Source organism: Saimiri boliviensis, chromosome 1 (genome assembly GCF_048565385.1).
Source record: "Saimiri boliviensis isolate mSaiBol1 chromosome 1, mSaiBol1.pri, whole genome shotgun sequence".
NCBI classification, from domain to species: Eukaryota; Metazoa; Chordata; class Mammalia; order Primates; family Cebidae; genus Saimiri; species Saimiri boliviensis.
In genome coordinates this window covers 213,313,782-213,335,689 of record NC_133449.1, presented here as the reverse complement: position 1 = coordinate 213,335,689, position 21,908 = coordinate 213,313,782, and the positions used below count along the sequence as shown (strand labels likewise).

The 21,908-nt window shown below is 39.2% G+C and overlaps 1 long non-coding RNA gene across 1 annotated transcript in view; it reads left to right on the top strand.

The window, feature by feature from the left end:
* LOC141580763 (uncharacterized) overlaps nucleotides 1–21,908 on the top strand; it is a 415,102-nt gene that overhangs the window by 80,839 nt on the left and 312,355 nt on the right. The gene's annotated exons all lie outside the window — the stretch shown is intronic.

Genomic DNA, 21,908 nt, shown 5'->3' with positions numbered 1-21,908 from the left:
GGAATTCTCAGTTAGAGAAAGCAGGAGTGTAGATGAAGGTCATATGCTTTCATTTGCTTAATCAATATTTGTTGAGCACCTATTACGCACTAAATATTGTTCTAAGTGCTGGGATTATTTAAGTATTTAGTTATAAAAGTGAAGACACTGAAGAGTTTTAACCAGGCCAGGATGGGGACAGAGTGGTGATAGGATCATATAATCATAATTGTGTTTTACAAAGATAACTAGCTCCAGTATGGCGAATGGCTGAGAAAAGGCCAGAGTGAATTCTTTGGACAAGGTTAGAGGTTACTACAGTAATTCAGCTAAGAGACAATGACAGCTTTGATGAGGAGAGATAATTTCAGATGCAAAATAGGACATTATGATAGATCAAGGGGTCAGAAAGGGAAATGTCAAGGATTTGTTTTTGTTTTCTAACTTGCACAGCTGAATAGATTTACCTAAAATAATGGCAATAATAATAGTCGACATTACCAGCAGCTTCACCTAAATTTCGGGGTGGTAAGGGGCTGTAGGTAGGAATTACTGAGATCTAGTCTTCAGTCAAAGTAGAGTGCTTCCTCTAACTCACCATATGATCTAAACTGATTGCCTCAAATTTCTTCCTGATTTTTTTTCTTGGATGGAGTGGACATGTCCCAAGTATGTCAGAAGTTCCCCGTTTCTGATGCTCCATGTGAACAGTGAAGCCTTTTGGAGCTTTGGCCATGCAATGCTGCCAAGAGTCTTTTCCCCACTTTAGACAAAGTATCTTCTGAAAAGAGCAGTAAGATGCAGTTCCCAAAGAGTAAGTTAGGTATCCAATGGAAGGAGTGAAGCAAGGGGTGGAGAAGAATATACACCACACTCTCAGCCAGGAGCCATGTAAGATCAAAGCCTGGAGCATGAAGATACAGCCTGTGGGGCTGGAGCCAGGGTGGGTGAGAGGGCATGGCCAAGAAAGGCTCAGGAAGCAGGCTGAGCTGACATCCCAGAGGACCCTTGGTGCTCCGCTTAGGTTTGACTTTACCCTTAAAGACAATGGGGAGACCTTTGAAAATGTTAGGAAAACATCAGGAGCAAGATTAGAGTGGCATTTTGGAAAGATGACTTTATAATAATTTTTAAGCTGTTCTTATTTTATGTACCTTTACTGTATGTGTGTTATTTCTACAACAAAGGTGATTTTTTTAAAAGGAGCTGATTTTGTCTGCAGTATAGATGGGGTTAGACTCAGAATGTGAGAAAGTTGGTTATTTTCCTTTTTGGATCTCATTTATTTATCTGTAAAAATATGGGCCATAATACCTCCTGCCATTATGTATATTTCCAGCATAGAGTACTCAAGTAAATATAGTTCTTTTATTAATTTTAATGATGAAAAGAGTCTGAAATAAGGCGAATGCAATGGGAATGGAGAAAGGGAAATAGATGGTAGTGATGTTAAAGCGGTAGATTGTACAAGCCTCGGGGACTGATTGAATGCCGAGAGGAGGCAGGGTGAGGGAGCTGCCTTACTTTCTAGGGATCCTACTTGGGCAACTAGGCAGATGGTGATATAATTTACTTAGAAAGAGGAAACAGGAAGAGTCCAGGGTTATTGGTGGGAGCTAGGGAATGACAGGAATTGGGAGCTCAGTGTAGGACTTGTTATACTCGGGATGCACATGGAGATGCCTGAAGACAGTTGGCTCTATGGGTCTATAGCACAGGGAAAATTAGGCTCCAGGATGTATATTGGAGAGGTGGTATTTTCTAAGGAAAATGTGCTAAGAGTAATGAACAGAGAACGGAGGTTAGAAGCATAGGGAGCATTTTAAGAGAGAAGCAAAAGAACAGGAGGCCAAAAAAAAAAAAAAAAAAAAAAAAAAAAAGAAGAAGAAGAAGGAGACAAGGAAAAAATAGTCCTATATATTAAGAATAGAATAGAAGTAGGAATTACAAGACAAGAGAGGAGAAAATCGTAAGAGGAAAGGAGTAGTTAATATTGTCAACTGCCACAGAGGGGTCAGCTAAGGTTTGCGCTAGGGGGAAAATAGCAATAGATTTATTAATGATGGGGAGGGAGAATATTAGCGTTTTGCCAGAAACCCTTGAGTCTGGAGTGGTATGGCTGGAGTCCAGACTGCAGTCTGTGGAAGAGTGACAGGAGGTAATAAGTGGACATAAGGTTGAATTGCCCTCTGTTCTTTCAGGGAGTTTGGCTGTGAGGGGAAAAGAGAGACACAGGGATGGTGAAGTTTTGTTTGTTGGTTTTAAGAAGTGAACCATTTGGATGTGCAGGGAAGTAGCCAAGCTAGAGACAGAAAGAATTCTGAAGTGTAGGGTGGGAAAGGGTGCAATTTGCTAGCACAGGTGAATGAATTATCGAGAAACCAGAAAAGGGGGGTCACTTCCTCTGTGATGAGAAGAAAACTGGCACTGATGAGTGAGGATAAAAATAGATAAAAATGTGAGTTGGGATGGGTGTGTATGGGGAGATGTTGAGGAAGTTCATGCTAATCATCTCAATAGTCTGCAAAGAGATCTCTGAGAAGAATGGCATTGGCCACAGGGCAAAAGCACTGGGAAGAGAAGATGTGGTTTTATTAAGCTATTAGGGGAGCAGCTGCTCAGAAGCGAACTTAGACAGGAGTTGAGTGCTCCAGTCCCTGCTGGGGTGGAAGGTGGCCAGTGGCTGGGTTTCCTGCACTAGTGCTTCCTGTTGGAGCCGTGGGACAGAGGAAGGGGACAGCGGATAGGAGCCAGTTGGAAGATAAGGAAGACTGATGGGCAAGAGCAGAGTGTGCGGAGGAGCTGGATCAAAAATGTGGGCCCAGGGGCACTCCTGAACTCCCAGGATTTGGCAACTTTAAAAAACCTAATTAAAAATAAATGATTTATGTAATTTGAGGTCTTTGGACAATGGGAACACAGAACACATCTTAAAATATGGGTGAGACAAAGGCAATATTTACATAGGCATTACAAACACTTTGGGCCCTATTCTAAATTAACTTTAAAAAAATCATTGCAAGACTATGTATAGTTATCCTGTTTTTCCTCTTTTCCCAAATTTCCCTAGAGCATTTATGTGTGCTTGGTAAGGGGAAACAAAATGGGTTATTAGTAGTTATTGATGCTTGATTTTTCATTCAGGCTACTTTGTGTGTGTGTGTGTGTGTGTGTGTGTGTGTGTGTGTGTGTATCAAGAAGTCCCTCTATATTTTATGACATTAGATGTCAAGTATGATTGCTAAACAAGAATATCTCTGGGAGTTGATATCGGTTTAGATTGATAGCTAAAATTCTCTTAGAGGATGATTCTTTTTTCTGATAGTAATAAAGTATTGAAGTCAAACTGCTCAAGAATTTGTCTTTGAAATAAGAATATCTTTAAAATTCTGGCAGGAGGTAGGCAAGTTAAGCAGCTAGCTTGGGGCTGGGGGCAACTGCCAGGACAGTTCTGGAAGGAGCCAGTTATGTCAATAAATATTTGCTGCTGGGTGTTGCCTTTTAAAGGAGCGCTCGCCCCTTATAAATTTCCCCTCTAGGGTACTTTGAACTGGCCTGGATGGGCAGAGAAGGGGTAGAGAAATTAAGCCTTTTAGGGGAGACCATCAGTGATTCCTGTGTAGATGATGAGGTTAGTGTGACACTGGCAGCCAGATTTCCTGCCAGAAATCGACCACCTTTGTGTTATAAAAATGTCAGGAAGAGTTTCGTAGTACCACTGTTTTTAGTAGTTTCAAATTGGAAGCAAACTGTCAACTCTAGGAGAATGGTTAAATGGAGAATGGTTAAATATATTATTGTTAATTCATTCTGTAATGAATGAAGAAAAACAGATACAATAGCAACCAGTAAATCCTTGTCACAAAAGGATTGAGTAAAAATTGAAAAGCCCAGAAAACTATTTATAGTACAATATCATTTTTGTAACATTCCAAAACAAAAGAAGGAATAACAGACACAAAGTTTAGGATAGTGCTTACTCCTGAGGGGGCAAGGGATAGAGAAGACAGCGTAGGGGAGAGCACATTAAGTAGATCTAAGTTGCCGATATCATTGTTTGAGGTAGTACATTCGTGGGTATTTATGTATTATTTAAAATATGAAATAAAGAGGGACATGCATTGATTGATGGAGATAGTGCATTAGAAAGCAAAGAATTATGCTTTTCAAGCAGCATGACATTGTGGGCACTAAGTGTGACCATCACATGGGCCCCTTTGGCAAGCCCAATTCTTACTTGGTGGGCCCGATTGGTCAAACTCTTCCTATGGGGTTTCTCTTCTAGTGTTGAAGATTGCCTAGAAACAACTGAAGAGTTCTGAAAGTAATGAGTACAAGACACAACCAAACCAATCAGAGCAATATCTTTTGGAGTAAATATGTAGATATATCTCTGGCTAGGTGCCCAGGAATAGATTAGTTGGATGAAAGAATATGTACATTTAGACTTTTTTATAGATGCTGCCAAATTACTCTCCAAAAAGGTTGTACTAATTTGTAAAACCTCGTTTCCTTCCCTACATTTCTGCCAACACTGGTGATTATCAGTCTTTTAAGTAAGTCTTTGCCTACTGGCAAAAAAATTGTATCTCATTGTTGCTTCAAATGACCAATTTGTAGATGAGCTTTTGGTGTGGAAATAATTAGTGAATAGAGACTTTTGGTGTACATATTCCTGTTCCATTATTGATGAAAGAATGGCTGTAGTTGTACAAGCCTAAATACTTTGGGAACAAGTGTGCCCTGTGATTAGATTTATTTATTTCTCTCTGATCCATTTGGTCAGGAAGTAGCTCTTGCTTAAAACAAGTGGGAGAATGGCAGAGGAGGAGAGGAATATTTCTCTGGTGCTTTTGTGTGCCCTGCAGACAGTGGATTAGGTGCTTTTACATATCCTTTAATTGAGTTTATTCTTCAGAGCCACCCTCTGAAGTGATGTGGAGACTCAGAGAATTGAAGATCTTACTCTAGTCCAGTAGTTAAAAGGTGATTCAGCTAGCATTCTGACTCCCGAAGCCCATGCTCTCATTTCAGATGTTTATTTTTCCCTTAAGCCTAGCAGAAGACAGCACCAATTTTAAGGATTTGGTCTTTTAATTAATTTATTCCAGTTGTTCTCAGTCTTTGATATACAGTACATTGGAAACTCCTGAGGAACCTGAAAAAATACGAATGCCTGTGTCGTACTCCCAGTGGTTCTGATGTAATTGATCTGGGGTACAGCCTGGACACTAGGATTTTGAAAACTCCCAGGGGATTCTAATGTTCAGTCATGGTTGAGAGCCACTAGTTTAATTCAGTGACCTCTAGACTTCTTTTTAGATTTTCATTACCTATAATTTGATTTTGTGACACTCTTTTGGCACCTTATCTCCTAAAAATTTTGTGAGTTTTTTCCTTGGTTTATTTTGAGACTATTGGAAAATGTCCATGATGGACTTTGGAATAATTACAGATATCCTGGTGCAAGATGAATAGAAAGACTGCATTACTAAATTCAGGCTGGGAATTGCTGAGCTAATTTTTATCAGTTCTTTATTTTGCAGTTTTAAAAATCAGTAAACTGACTGCAGCATGACATAAGCAATCTTCTTGTAGGAGAGTATTAGCAAAATATCAATATCACTTGTAACTTTTAACAAATACATTTCATCTGTTACTAAACATTAAATAGGGCAGGATAGAGAGGACAAAAAAGAAAATATATCAGCTGTAGTAAATACTATTTTATTCAAATATTACTCAGTTTTTCTGGGAATCATTTACCTACTGTCCTGTAAAAGTAAAATACTTTCTGGTTGTTGACCACATACATATGATGAACTTAGTTGGTAAAAACATTTCTCCCACCTATGACATCAAGATGCCTCCCCCATCTCCACTCCAGCTTTAGAAAAACGAGACAGTTGTTTTGGCAGCTCAAAGGGCATCATAATGCCTCTTACCTATGCAGTTGTTGTGGTTTATTCTCAATATGTGTTGACCTCTGATATTATATTTCTTGGTGGTGTGGGTGAGCTGTTTGGTAATTCTAATAGAGATCGTGTTGTTTCCTTTCCAAAGCACTTATTATTATTGTTTTATTATTGCTGTTACTATTTTAACTTGCAGTTTTTTTCCAAACCAGTTTAATGTAGCTCTGATTATGAAGGCCTGTTCTATTTCTGTGTGTCTCGAGAGCTTTTATATTTTAAAAAAAATTTATTTATTATTGAAGACAGGTTTTTTTCTATGTTGCCCAGATTGGAGTACAGTGGCCATTTACAAGCATGATCAGAGCACACTGTAGCCTTGAACTCTTGAATTCAAGCAATTCTCTAGCCTTAGCCTCAGCTTGTAGTTAGGACTGCAGGAGCGAACCACCGTGCCTGGCTCATCCTGGGAGTTTTTCCCTTCTCCTTCTAGTATTGTTTTTCTTAAGTCTTATTCATCACGGCCTAGCCTAGAGATCAGCTTTGCATGAACTGGGAAGGGACAGGAAAAACCACCTTTGCTTGGTAGATTTCACTTTTAATTCTATGTCAGTGATTTCCTGTGGAAATTTGGTTTATTCTGTGTCATATTTTTTTAACCTATAAAAATGGACATAATAGTTCCCGATCTCCCCAATTAAAATGAGGAACATATAGTACTGCTGTATGTAAAAACACTTTGAAATATATAAAGTGTGGTGTAGTTCAATACTATTTATTTTAAGTGAGTTCATTTTCCTTTTAATATCTACACAGTTGGTAAAAGAAACCCAAACAGCTTTGCAAGTGTACTGTGGTGTGCGAAGGGCATGTGAGACTGGAAGGCCTGGTGTGAATCAGGGCAAATCATCTCATCCCAGCCTTGGTTTTCATTTTTAAAATGAGGATGATAGAAAGAAATCATCTCAGAGGGTGGATGGATTAAATGTATATTTCATGAATATGAAAATACTTTGTAAACAGCAAAGTATCTCACAAACATTAGCTGGTCTTCATTCAAATTTGGGTGCATGACCCCCATCCTTGAAGCCATACAGATTTGCACTTCAAACCAGGCATCTTTCTCCTCAGCCCCTAAACCCAGAATCTTGGTATTATTGCCAGAATCCTTCCTTTCTCCCATTTTATTGCTCTTTACCAGATCCTCCCACCTGGACATCGCCACCTCAGAACTTTCTCTCTTTCCCCTTCTTTACTCCCTGCCTCCCGCCCCCACCCCCGAGATCATATTGACATTTTCCTTCCCTGGGCTTTAAATTATATAATTACAGTTCTATTAACAGAAATTAAGATGACATTGGCTTTTTAGCAGCTGATTAACAGCTACTGTGGCTAGCATTTTAGATGACCAATTTGTTGAATGAATCCAAAATAAATGTTACTAGATGCTATTGTTTCTTCGGAGAGCATGTTGCATTTTAGCAGTGACCCAGAGTACTAGAACCCAAAGGAATGACGAATGCAAATATTGTATTTCGGGTCTGTGTTCAATTTGAGGTGAATGTTTGAGGACAGGTGTGCCTATTGTTACCATTCAAAGTATACCTTCTATTCAGCTCCTCACTCTGCTAAGCTATTATGCTGCTCTTAGATGGCAAGGAAACAAATGAACCAAAACCGCATTTTTTTCTTTCATGAAGTTAGATGAAAAGTTATTTAATAAGGCTTTGATAATATGTTCAGCATTTTAATCACATTATATCATACAATATATACTTTAACTTTTGTGGACACACGAAAAGCCTAGTAGGTTTTACTTTTAATTCTTTATTGGTGATTTCCTATGGGAATTTGGGTTATTCTGTGTCATAATTTCCTTATCTAATCTATAAAAATCGCTTGAACTTTGTTGAACTTTGATTCAAATACAAGATGATAAACTTTTAAAATATCACACAAATCATCTGACACATATATGTAACATGACATTCATGTCATTACCAAAAAAAACCCAACAAGTTATGTTTCTCTTTTAAAAGTATTCTATGTTTTCTACCCCCAAAACACCGCAGTATCCCCAATATCCTGTTTTTGTTTCTTTTTGAAAACATCCTTTTAAAGGGATGTATTCTTTTAAGCATAGTTTCTAAAATCAGCTTACCTTACCTCCCCCTAGTTATGTGAACCTAACATTGAGCAGTTAGGTTTTGAAATTTTTCTGTAAACTCACAGGAAAAAATACTAAACAAATATCTCTGATTATCCTATTTTTATTTCTGGGAGTTAGGTTTTGCTTTCTTGCAGGTATCTTGGTCATGAATTTCAACAACAAATGTATCTTCCATAGCTGCTTTGTATAACCATAATAAAAGATGGGATAACTTTTGGATAACTAATGCCTTTTAAGGCATTCTTAAAAATAATGCCTCCTTCCTTTGGGCTATAAGAATGTTTAGGCTGAAGGAACTGAAGGACTGTTTACTCCCAACTCCTGTATTTATTCCCAGATGCAGGAACTGGCTTCACGGAGCTGACTTTGGCTTAAATTCACCCAGATGGGTTGTTTTATTGGGGAGTTTTTGAGAAAGTATGAATCGGCATATCAAGATATGAGAGTAGAAACATATTAGTTATATTGGTTTGTAAATGAGTATTGGTTTGTCATGTCATTGCATCTTTCAGATTTGTCCATGCGTCTGTTTTCCTGGCAAGATGGAATGACAGTAGCAGAATTTCTGTCCTAATGCTGAGATGGGGAAAGTTTTATGTGTGTCATAGATATTCAAGAGAGAGAAAGGTAAAGCCAGCCTCTGTTTTGAAATTTAGTTCTTCTCTGGCCTGACATGGTCTTAATTCTTAACTCTTAGCCTTACAAAAATAAGATTTTAAAGCGTATGTGTGGGGAGACTCAGTATAATCTCTACCTAGTGAGGGATACTTCTGCCATCCCCAAGGAGGTGCCTGGTCTTGGCTTGGACACTATTACAAAAATTTTTAGACAAATTAAATTTAGCAGTGATTTAGCAAAGTATACTTCCCAAATTGGGCAGCCTCCAGAACCAGAATAGGTTCAGAGTGACTCTGGGGATGCAACATGGTTAGATAACTTTTATGGACAGAAAAAGGAAAGTGATGTATGGAAGACGGAAGTGAGCTATAGAAACACTCTAGCTGCATTGGTTTCAACTCAGCATTTGCCTTACTTGAACATGATTGAACATTTGGCTACCTGTGGTTGGCTGAAACTCTGTGATTGTTATAAGAATAGGTTACAGTTCACAATGTATGGAGAAACCTTTAGGCAGAACTTAAAATATGTTAGGAGGCAGCTTTAGGGTAAACTTAATTTAACAACACTTTTAGGTAGAGCCGTCTCTGCTGGCTTCATTGTTGACAGCTCTATTTGTTTAAAAGTTTTTGACTATTTTGAGTTGAAATTTGTTCGCTGTAATTTCTGCTGACAAATTTTAGTCCTTTCTGGAGAAACCGAGACCCAATATATTATCGATTGACTCCTTTCTTTCTCATGAAGTCCTTTCCTTTCTGGAGTAATCACTTGCATGCCCTTCGGCTTTTCTTCATAAGGCATTATTTTCAGATTTCTGATTGCTCTTCTTAGGACTCAGTCTGGTTTTTAAATTGTGTCTTTTAACATGTGAGTCTCAGAACTGAATACCTCTCCAGATATGGTTGCCCATTATGGGATCTATGGCAAAACCATAACATCTGCTAGTGACACTCTATTTCTATTAATGGAGAATAAAAATACATCTACTTCCTTGATAATTGCCTTATATTCTTGACAAGTACTAAGCTTGGAAACAACTAACCCTTCTGGATATTTTTGGCATGAAATGTTGTCACATCAGGTCTCCTCTAGTCTGTGCAATTAAAATTTGAACCTACATTTATCTATGTTAGATGTTGTATTTTTGGCTTCATTGTGGCAAGAGCATTTAAATTCTTGACTCTGCCCTTAATTGAAATCATTTGCCTACTTTTCTTATGGTAGAAGAACGATCTTCAGATTTTGAACAGTGGAGTGCTTATTTTTCTTAGAAATATTGAGCAAAAGATGCATTGTTTCTTGACCTTATTTAGGGTCTACTATTTAAAATGTGTGTGTGTATGTGTGTGTGTGTGTGTGTGTATGTGTGTGGTAGGAGTATGTGTGTGTAATGTGTATTTGTAGTCGTTGCTGTGGTGCATTACTCAGATCTTCACTTCAGAACCAAGTAATTAATTCTCTTTACTGATGGGGGAATTGGAGACTGAGGCTCCTACACTGAGTCCCTCTCTGGGAATTGCCTTCAACCAAAGAGTTGTCTCACACAGGATCGCAACATCTTTCCAGGGACATCCTGCATACAATGACTCACTGAGGCAGAGGAGTAAAGGCCCAATCCCATTGCTTTGAGGAAGGGTCATCCCAGCTCTAGAGATTCCCAGTGTTACAGATGAATCTTTTGTGTTTGTGGCTGCACTGAAATTTAATTTTTCTCTGTGGCCACACCTACTTCCTTAATTTCTCCACAGGTATGGAAGCCAAAGGTCCTCCTCAATCAACTTAATGTATTCAGATCTCCTTCAGAATCACTTTTCCAGGGAACTTGACCTAAGAAATTTACCAGCAGTGCTCTAAGATGGCTGATTTTAAAGTGGGAGTTTGGAGCTTGGTCACTGCAGTTGGCTGGCAGTCGTGGATAATCTTTATCATGAAGTAGCCATCCAGTGGTTAACACTTTCACTGGTGAACTGGGATGGGATACCCAAGAAAGGAATGACTTGGCTGGTGCACTATTTCAGATTTTTGAGAGGTACAAGTACTAATTGTAAAGGCAGTGGAATTGGATGGCTGTTGTAGAGTGCCATTAATGCATAGGAGAAGGACAAAAAAGCCAAAGTGTGAAAGTCTGGCAGACCTCCTCAACAGACATTAAAGTGACTCTTATCTCCTATAGACCGAAGGCAGAAATGCTGAAAACTGCACCCAGGATTTAATTTTAAGAGTAGCATATCTCCAGAAAAGGCTAAACTTTTAGCCCCAGCAAATTTGCTATGCCAAGGCCCAGGCTGAAAAAAAAGAATGACTAAAACTTTAGCTGGAAACATGGGGCAATGTACCCAGCTCTCCCTAAGTCTGAGTTTACAGACATAGCTTCTGTTTTTTCTGCTAGAGATGAGAACCCCACCCCTTACCTGAAGGCAATGTAGAGACTTCTGCTTTGTAAAACCCTATCTATCCCCCTTGGGGGATCTGCTTTCACTTCCTGGCTGCCTAGCATCAAGCAAAACATAACCAGGGAAGGGAAGAAGAGTAAGCTTGCTAAGGAGGGAAAGGGACTAAGCCATGGAGCTGCAGAACCCAGCAGGATGGATTGTCAGGAGGCTGAGAGTGAAAAACTACAATTCTTTGCCAAAGTTTTGGACCTGAGCCAGTTTTCAGACTTAGAACTCATTAATTCAAAGTAAGTCTGGGTCCTCAGGAAGAAGTCCCCTGCAATAATAGCATAGCAAATGATATGGCGGTGTTTCTTCAAGTTGTCCTCTGAAGGACCTAAGGCTATTTACTCAGGTAACTGTATACTGGGAAAGAATACTCAGAATTTTGATGGTTGTTGGATACAGGGTCCAAGTTGACCTCAATACCTTCAGACCTGCGGCTCCCTGTTAAGGAAGTGGTGGAATCCTGGCTCTGATCTGGCTCATAATATGTCCAATGGGTCCAAATATTCACTCCGTGGTCACTTCACAGGGCTCTGAGTGTATAATGGAATGGGCATATAGGTAGTCACTACGACCTCCACATTGGGTCTTGGCCTGTGGGGTAAGAGGAATCATAGTAAGTAGGCCAAGTGGAAGCCTCTGAAAATACCCGTAACCCTACTCAAGAGAGTACATCGATAATATTATATTCTTGAGGCAATAGGTAGAGACTTGTCTCACTCCTAACGACCTAAAGGATGCAGGTACTCCTTATCCCTACTTATCAGCCTACTCTGATAAATAAAGCAAAAAAAAAAACATACAGATCCTGAAGGATTAGAGTAGAATACAGCAAAGTTCACCAAGTAATAGTGCAATTGCAGCAGCTGTGTCAGATGTGGTATCTTTGCTAGAACAGATTAACACAGCCTCAGGTACATAGTATATGAGCATTAATTTGGTGTCTGTGTTCTTTTCCATCCCTAACAGGAAGGAAGATCAGTAACAGTTTGCATTCACTAGAATTATAATAGTTCTAAAATTATGTTAACTCTTCTACCCTCTAACATTAAATAGTCCAAAAGGACACATGCACCATCTGGATTTTCTGTAGTATGTCATCTTTGTCCTCTGTATTCATGACACCATGTTAATTGGACTGGATGAACAAGAAATGGCAAATATGTTGGAAACAGTGGTAAAGACCCACATGCTACAGATGATGGGAGATAAATCCTATGAAAATTCAGGTGCTTGTCAAAATGGTAGAGTTTTTTGGGGTCTATTGGTTTGGAGCATGCTAGAATTTGCCAAAATAAATAATAAATTATTGCATTTCAAGCCTCCTATCACCAAGAAAAGGTAAAATATCCACTAGGACTCTTCAAGTTCTGGAAGCAGTATATTCCACACTTGGGAACATTTCTTCTACCTGTTTACTGAATGATATAAAAGGCATTCATTTCTGAGCAGGGCCCATAGCAGGAAAGGGTACTGTAGTTGTTCTAGGCTATGCTGCAGGTGGCTTTGCTTCTCAGACCGTATGACTCAGCTACATATGATATAAGAGGTGTTGGTAGTGGAAAAAGATACCATGTGGAATTTGTGGAAAGCCCCCTGTGTTAATCTGCTGGGGATGTTACAATAAAAATGCCATAGACTGAGTGGCTTAAACAAACAATTGAAACTTTTTCCCACTGTTTGGGTGGCTAAAAGTCCCAGGTCAAGCTCTAGCAGGGTAGATTTCTGGTGAATGTGCTCTTCTTGGCTTGCAGATGGCGGCCTTCTCACTGCGTCCTCATATGGCCTTTTGTATGATATGTTTGTGGACAGAAAGAGAGTTGGAGCTCTCTGGTATCTTTTCTTATAAGGACACTAATCTTATTGGATTAAGGCCCAACCTTTAGGACTTTATTCAACTTTAATTACTTCCTTAGATGCCCCATCTCTGAATAGTGACATGGAGGGTTAGGGCTTCAGCAGTATTTGGAGGGGACAAAAAAATTCAGCTCCTAACACCCCTAAAAAAGAATCACAATGCATATTCGTAGAACATGCTTCTGTAGCAGAGAATTATACACAATTCAATAAACAGCTCCTGGGCTGCTACTGAGCTCTAGATAGTGGGATACCAAATGACCCTGCAGCCAGAATTGCCTATGAACTGGATTGGGTCATACCATAAGTTAAAGTTTAGTGATACCAGCAGCAATCAAATGTGAATAAAAGTAGTGCATTCACAAAGCCCATGCCATCTATCATTGTTTCAAAGCAGTTCTCTCTCAGCTTACATACAGGACTCTAGGACCCGGGGGTCTCTGTGGCTAGCTAACAGAGAAGAAAAAAGCCTGAACTTGACTCACAGATGAATTGCTCTGGGTACAAGCCAAAAATAGACTTGGATGCACTATAGCCCTTCAGAGGTATCCCTGAAAAACAGTGGTGTGAGAATATCCTCCCAGTATGTAGAGTTGTGGGTGTGCCCTTGTTATTTTGTGTGTGTGTGTGTGTGTGTGTGTGTGTGTGTGTGTGTAAAGAGAAGTAGCCAGAAGTAAGAATACTTATGAAGTTGTAGACTATGGAAAATGGCTTGTCTGGTTGGTTAGGGACATAGAAGGAGAGTATGGAAAATAGAGGATAAGGAGGTCTGGGGAAAAGCATACAGATGGACACATGGGAGTAAGCCCATAGTGTGAAGATATTTGTATTACATGCTAATCTCCACCAGAGAGCATCCATTATGGAAGAGACACCATGAGTGTCTAACCCAGTGGACAGAATAACTTAGCTGATATCAGCTAATCTCTGTTCCCATTAAGCAGTCTACTATATATCTCTTATATGGCACCATCCCTCAAGATAACCAAACAATCAGTGACAGCTTGATTACATTGGACCCTTTTCACTTTGAAATCGGCATGTATTTTGGGTGTGGGCTTTCCTTACCTTCCCACAGGGAAGTTAGCACCACTATCCAGCAACTTAGAGAGTGCCTGATCCACCAGCTCAGGATTGGCATAACATAACATTGTATCAGACCAAGGAGCCCTTTACCAGAGAGCATCCGTTATGGAAGAGGCACCATGAGTGTCTAACCGAGTGGACAGAATAACTTTACAGCAAAAGAGGAGTGAAAGTAGACACATGACCGTCAGACCTACCAGCCTTCTCAAAAACCATACCACCTAGAAACTGCTTATCTAGTAGAGTGATAGAATGACCTTGTGAAGACACAAATGAAGTATCAGCTTGGAGATGATAACTTGTGAGGATGGGTGTAAGTGCAGCATAGCAGCATATTCCTTAAATCAACCATCATTGTATAGTGCTATGTGTCCAAGAGACAGAATGAATGGATCCAGGGACCAAGGCTTGAAAGTTGGAGTAGTGCCATTTTCCATTTGACCTATTTGAAGAATTTTAACTTCTAGTCCCCACAACTTTGGAATCTATGGATTTTGACATCCTACTTCTCAGAAGAGGAACACTTCTATCAGGGGGGCAGTTTAACAGTCCTATTAAACTTGAAGCTATTGCCACCCCAAAACTTCAGGTTCCTCAGGCCAAGAGACCAGCAGTGAAAAAAAGTAGTCACCATCCTGGCAGGGATAATTGGCACTGAAAGAAACTAGTAAGGCTGCTACTACCCAATGTGGGTGTGGAAAAATCTGGTTGGCACTTAGGTGGCCCACTAGGGAGTTTCTTAGTACTCTTTTGTCCAATTCTGAGAGTGAATGGAAAAGTGCAGCAGTCATGGCCTGAGGACATTTCCATCAGTGATGAGGTCTGTGTCACCCCCCAGGTTAAGCTGCCTTGACCAGCAGAGACACTAGATAAAGATGCAGAGGGTCAGGAATGAGTGATACAGGAGGGAGTCAATGAGTATCAGTTGTGGTCTTGTCACCAGCTACCCCAATAATGCCTCTCTGTCTCTCACACATGAACTGTTTCTGGAAGAGATGACCAATCAGAATCTTGGTAGATTTCCCCACAGAGGAAGCACCCCAGATCAAGTACAGCCCAACCCTCATGCCACTTGTATTTCTGTACAAGTGGATATAAATCTGGTGTGCTGTCCAGATTCTCTCTTTAGGACTGAGGGACTCATTTCCATAGCAACTGGACTGCTGATGGCTGCTCGTTCTCAGCTGAATCCCTCCCGGGGCATTAGCTGAAGGGAGCCATTCACCCAAGGTCATGACCCCTACTTGAGGGCAGCTCACAGGAAATGACTGGTTAATGTGGATTTATAAAGTCTCAATTCTTTGAGACCTGGGTGGTCCAAGTCAGAAGGACCGTCCCAGTTCCAGAGAATCCTGTGGGATTGGCTGAGTCTTTTGTTGCTATTGTAATACAGTTCAACTCCTCCCGGTGCCATTCTTACATCTTGGGATCCTCCATAGTTGTTGATCCCAAGGATACTTTCCAAAAACTTTCCCTCATGAAAATATTCATCTCAGAATCTGTTTCCCAAGGAATGTATCTGAAGTCATACTGTTTCTTAGTCTGGTAAATCAGCAAAGAGCAGAGACCCCATTCAAGCTCTTTACACACAGACATCCAATGGTACTTCAGTATACGATTCTGGTATATAGTACTGTTTAGGTGAAGCTGTTGTAAGTACTTTACATGTCTCACTTTATTTAATCCTTTCAACAATTCTGGGAGGTTGCTACATGCCATTCCCAATTTATAGATGAGGAAATTGAGGCAGAGAAGTTAGGTACCTTTCTGAATTAATAGAAATAGTTAATGTCAAAGGTAGGATTTGGGGTTTATCATTCTGCCCCTACTATACTATGCTGTTGTAAAGCTTTTGGAATACAAGAAGGTGTGTGTGTGTGCTGGAGGCTCCTAAGCCGTCCTTAGTGTGAGTATGTGAGACTGTGGGTAAGAGCTTCCCAAGCATATGTGATCCATTCCTCAGTTTACCTGTGGGAAAGCTAATCTGGTAGTCATTGTGGTTTATTCTCAGGTGGAGACAGGGGAATGATTTAACTTGGTTACTTGTTAAAGATGCATTTAGCTATTAGAAGATTTTAAGTAACCTGTATTTGTGTGCTCTATTGGCCATGAGAACAAAGAGATAAATGGTAGCAAAGAGGCAATAGGTTTTTTCTGCTTTGACTCCAGTATTTCTTGATGCTATTGATCAGGTGGTAGTTAAAAACCATGCTGGGTTCTCTTACCTCTTCTTACCCTCTATAAGAGTGAAGGTTGAATAGAGATGGTTTTAGCAAGTGGAGAAAGTTAGAGACTCTCATAAAGTAGAGTTTTAAGCCTTCATCTAAATTGTTTTTGCACAAAGCTAACTTTGATTATATAGCATTCTGTTGCAAATAAAGTTGGCATTAGAGTACTGCAGAAAGCTGTTGAATAATGGGCAAAGGTATGTAATTGCAGTGCTCATAAAGATTTCATTTTTGTACTTTCACTTAAATTGATAATTAAATTTAAAGACATCAACCTTTATTAATTACAGAATGTGCCCAAACCCTGACTGTGAGGTAGTTATTGTGGTAAAGTCTCTTGGTGCTGTCTGTCCATTTATGAAACTTTACTTCATTTACTTGTGCCTGATTTTTACAACTGATATTTATCATCTGTAGTTTCTGCATGTGGCCTACAGGGGAACAAAGCTCCTGTTAAACTGTTTAAATAGTTATAAGTCCATAGTTTCCTGAAATAACCCAGTCTTTCACAGAAAGATATGAAATTCCCTTTTCTGGGAATTGTTTTTTGTTCCTGATTCTTGCCCTCAGTGACATTTATGCCAACATATTATTTCCACATTATGTGAGATAGCGAAAAAAGCATAAAAATTAACAGAAGACTTCACAAAAAATAGCCAGGCCAGCTGTCCCTTGCTTAACTCCTTTTATCCTCTTTCCACTGACCTCACATGTTGGTAATGGCTATGTAGTTGGGTATATTTCTGGATTAAACATTTTAAAAGCTAATTGTTGTCTTCTGGTACTTGTTATTCCTGTTACTAATATTTCTTGTTAAAAAGTCCCTGATGAGTCAATTAGAAAGGTTAGGGTTTAGTGAGAGGGATAGTACATTTCTTTTTGGTGTTAAGTATGAACACAGATAAATTTTTGGCTTTTTTTCTTCATCACTGTTTCTTAAAACTTTGAAAGTATATTAATGAGTCAAATCAGCTTCCCTAGATATCAGTGGAATGTTGGATTAACAATTTTTAAATTTTTATTTTAAGAAGTTTTAATGTGTTGAAGAAAAAAATTACTGAGGGGAAGTACTCAAGAGAGCATTTTGGAGTGCTGGAAATTCTTTATATCCTGTGGTGATTAATGGTGTGTGTCTGTGTGTGTGTGTCTATGTGTGTGTGTTTTTATGTATATATGTAGAAATTAATTGAGCTGTATATTTAAAACTTATTCTTTATACTGTGTGCACATTACAACATAGTAAGACAAATTAATATTTTCTAGTTTTGAAGGATATTTTATTTTAAAGCATTTAGAACATGAGATAAGGTAAGTGAAAAGTTGCCCAGGCTGGAGTGCAGTGGCGTGATCTTGGCTCACTGCAACCCCTGCCTCCTGGGTTAAGCCATTCTCCCACCTCAGCCTCCCAAGTAGCTGAGATTACAGGCACACATCACTACACCAAGCTAATTTTTTTTTTTTGTATTTTTATTAGAAATGGAGTTTCACCATGTTAGCCAGGCTGGTCTTGAACTTCTGACCTCAGGTGATCTGCCTGCCTAGGCCTTCCAAAGTGCTGGGATTATAGGCGTGAGCCACTGCGCCTAGCCCATGAAAGTATTTTTTTATAAAACCGTAAAGCACTGTGCACCGAAAAGATACCACAATCTAGAAACACAAATAGCATATTTGGTATACAATGTGGGTTGTCCTTCACCCTCTAGAATGGATCTTTTAAACCCTGGTTTAGCCCCCAGCCTGGTGCCAGAGAGTGAATTATCTTTATGCTGTGATGACTCTTAGCTCTGCCCCTGCTGTGTGCCTTAAAGATTTAATTCTAGGGCAGTTAACCTGCAGATCCTTTTCAAAGCCTGTCATCTTACTATGACTATGAAAGAGCACATATTGTCCCACGTATGATCATGAACAAAGTTTCCAACAATGGAAGGGAATTCAGTGGAGTCAGGGGCTGTATTAAGGAAATACATTATAGGGACAGAGGGAGCACCTCTTAAGAGTATAATGAGGAAGAGAACAGGCTAGAACACTCTCATTCCTGTTAAAGCTTTGTTAAGCGTTTTATGATAGAAAACTGCTAGTGCTGGCAGGTTCATGAGGAGAGACGATGAAAAACTGTCTGTGAGTTTCAAACTAGGTCTATCATTAAAAGAGGTTTAAGTGTCACTTGGAAGCCAGTACTTTGGACACTGAAAAGTTGTAGTATATCCTTTTAGTGTGAATCTTGCTGACAGGGTCAGCCTGAACAAATAGGGCTCTGATTGACAGCCTGCATCCCTTTTGCTATGTTAGAGTTTGATCTCTTATTTCTTATGATTTCTGTTTCTCTTCCCCCCATTGACTCTGTACTGATCCATTCATTCCCACTGCTTGCTATTTGATGATGGTTTCTCTAACAACTTCTGTTTTCTTTCTTTCTTTTTTTTTTTTTTAATACCACTGCACTTTCTGCCTTTTTCTTCCCCTTTTTAAGTCCTTTCTCTAGCTTGTTTTAAGCTAGTTTGGGTGCAAATTCTTGCCTGTCTTCCTCTCATCTGTTTCTCAGCTAGATCAGGTTTCATATCTCTCACTACTTCAGCCCATATAGGTTTTCCCTTTCCTGTTGTAGTTACTGTCTGACTTTCAATGTGGCACTTAATCATATAATTTCTGATCTTATTTCTTTTTTTAAATTTTTAAAATTTAAAAATTTTTTTAGAAACAAGATCTCACTCTGTTGCCTAGGTTGGAGTAGGGTGGTGTGATCATACCTCACTGCAGCCTTGAATTCCTGGGCTCAAGCAGTCCTTCCTGCTCAGCCTCCCTAGTAGCTAGGACTACAGGCATGTGCTGCCACGCCTGACTAGTTAATAATTTTTCTTTTTCTTTTCTTTTTTTTTTTTTTTTGTAGAGATGGGGTCTTACTATGCTGACCAGTCTGGTCCCAAACTCCTGGCCTCAATTGATCCTCCAGCCTCAGCCTCCCAAAGTGCTGGAATTATAGGCGTGAAGTCACTGCACTCAGTCCTATTATTTCTTAAATGATTAATATTTGTGCTTTATTTCTCCAATTTTCTTGAAGGGAAAGCATCACTTTATTTTGTATCTGCTTTATGGGACAACACAGTGCTTTACATATAGTAAGCAATAAAACTACATCCGTGGAATAAACAAATTTATATTCAAGTTTTTATAGTGTCAGGTATTCAATCTTTTGTTTAAAGTTAATGCCATGTAAAAATGGGTAATAGGGGTATTATATTTGAATTTTTAGCAATCTTGTTCTTAAGGTTATATTCTTTATTTTCTTTTTATTTTCCTTTTACAATTTAATCTGACAGTGGGTCCAATTTTATATGTGTAGGAAATCCTTTGCCCAATATAGTCTTCCAGTAAATATAGGTTTTAAATAATGCAGTGTGGATATGGCTCATTATAGTCTCTAAATAATTACCAGGGCCCTTCAGTAAGGGAAATACTTTTCTGATGGATCATTAGGAACACATTTGTGGCAGTCTTTGAAACCATAACTAATCATAGAGATGGTCTTAATTGCTTTCAAAGTGAAGAATTCTTTGAAATGTGAAGGATCACTTACTAAACTATCTGATTTGCTAGACTAGACTTTCCTAAATTGGCTTAGTTTAAAATGGGTATACCTGTGCTTTAAAAGATACAGAGACCTTCCACTTATCTGCAAATACAAAATTAGCAGTAATAACTGACAGTCAGCCTCCTTTCTCCCTGTCAGTTATAATGACTATTTAAAGCTATATCTTTTTCATGCTCTTGAAGTAATGTGAGGTTTAGATTTGACTCCCTTTAATCTGAAACACTGACTTAGCTCCAAACCACTTAACTGCCTGCCATTTTGCACTGGGAGGGGAAAAACAGCAATGTAATTTACTGTCCACATTTTATAGTTTTCCCTTAAAAAAAAAATCTTGCTTACACAGTTCCTGTGTTTGCACAGACTAGAGAATGAAATGGCTTTTAAATGCAGCCCTGGCTGGGCAATGCCAGGAACCCACAGCAGCTGACAGGCCACTCTAGCTGGGGAAAGGCAATCAGAGATAAGGAGCCTCTCTGGGAATAAAGGTGTCAGGAAGGGTGTGGGGGAAGATGTAGGCAGCACAGGTGGGAAGGGCAGAGGGTCATGGCTGGCCTACACTGCATAACTTATGTGCACATCTATTCACATCTCGATAACGATTCTGTCATCAGTTTAGTCAGGCAGCAGCATTTCCTGGGCACTGACTCACTGCTTTAGAGTTTCTTCACCATTACCTTGTCTGAACCCTGGCTTCTTAGAGATCTAGCCAAAAGAACTCTGGCCTTACGTATTATCTCTATTATTGAATGAACAGTGTCTGTCTCGGGGCTTGTCTAGGAAAACTGAATAAGAGATGAGATTCCTGAGATCTCACCTTCAGAATCATGCTCCATCCCCCAAGAATCTTCCCCCAACTCCTGGTCCCTGTGCCCCACTGCCTCACATTTTGTCAGCATTTTTCAACTCCTTCTACTCAATATTCCCTTCCAGCTCCATTCATTCATGAAGCAGTTACTGAGCATCTGCCAGGGGAACCCACACACTGGACCCACACCCTGTATTAGTCAGGGTTCTTCAGAGAAACAAAACCAACAGGATTGTGTGTGTGTGTGTGTGTGTGTGTGTGTATGTGTGTGTAAAATACGTGTATATATGCACCACATCTGGCTAATTTTTAATTATGTGTGTATATATAATCAAACATATATGTATATTAATTTACATGTTTACATATGTGTGTGTAGGGTTATGTATATAAATACACATGTGCATGTATTTAACTGAAATATATTTATATATACATATGTGTGTATATGTATAATATATACATATTTTATATATATATACATATTATATATGTGTATATATACACATACCTGTCTTCTTGTGTGTATATATACATATATACATGCACCAATGTATACATATATACATACGGCTCTTGGCTTACATGTATACATACATGAAAACAGAATCAATAGGATATGTGTGTGTATGTGTATACAAACATATACACATAGATACATCTGTATATACACATAGATACATCTGTATATACACATACACACACATATCCTATTGATTCTGTCTTCATTATGTATATATACACACAGGAAGACAGGTGTGTATATACATATATGTCTGTGTACATGTATAATATATGCATATTTTATATATATACACACATATACATGTATTTTAAGAATTTAAGATTTATTTTAAGAAACTGGCTCATGTGATTGTGGAGGCTGGCAAGTGTGTGTGTGTGTGTGTGTGTGTGTGTGTGTGTGTGTGTGTGTTTGCATACATACCCATGCCCCAATAGTATGTGTGTGTCTATTTTTTTTTAATTGAAAAAAAATTTTAGGAGACAGGGTCTTGCTCTGTCACCCAGGCTGAAGTGCACTGGTACAATCATAGCTCACTGTAGCCTTGAACTCCTGGGTTCAGGTGATCCTTCTTCCTCCGCGTTCGGAATAACAAGCACTACAGGTCTGTGTCACTACATCTGGCTAATTAAAGACATTTTCAATTTTTTTTTTTTTTTTGTAGAGAGGGAGGTCTTGCTGTGTTGCGTAGGCGGTCTTGACC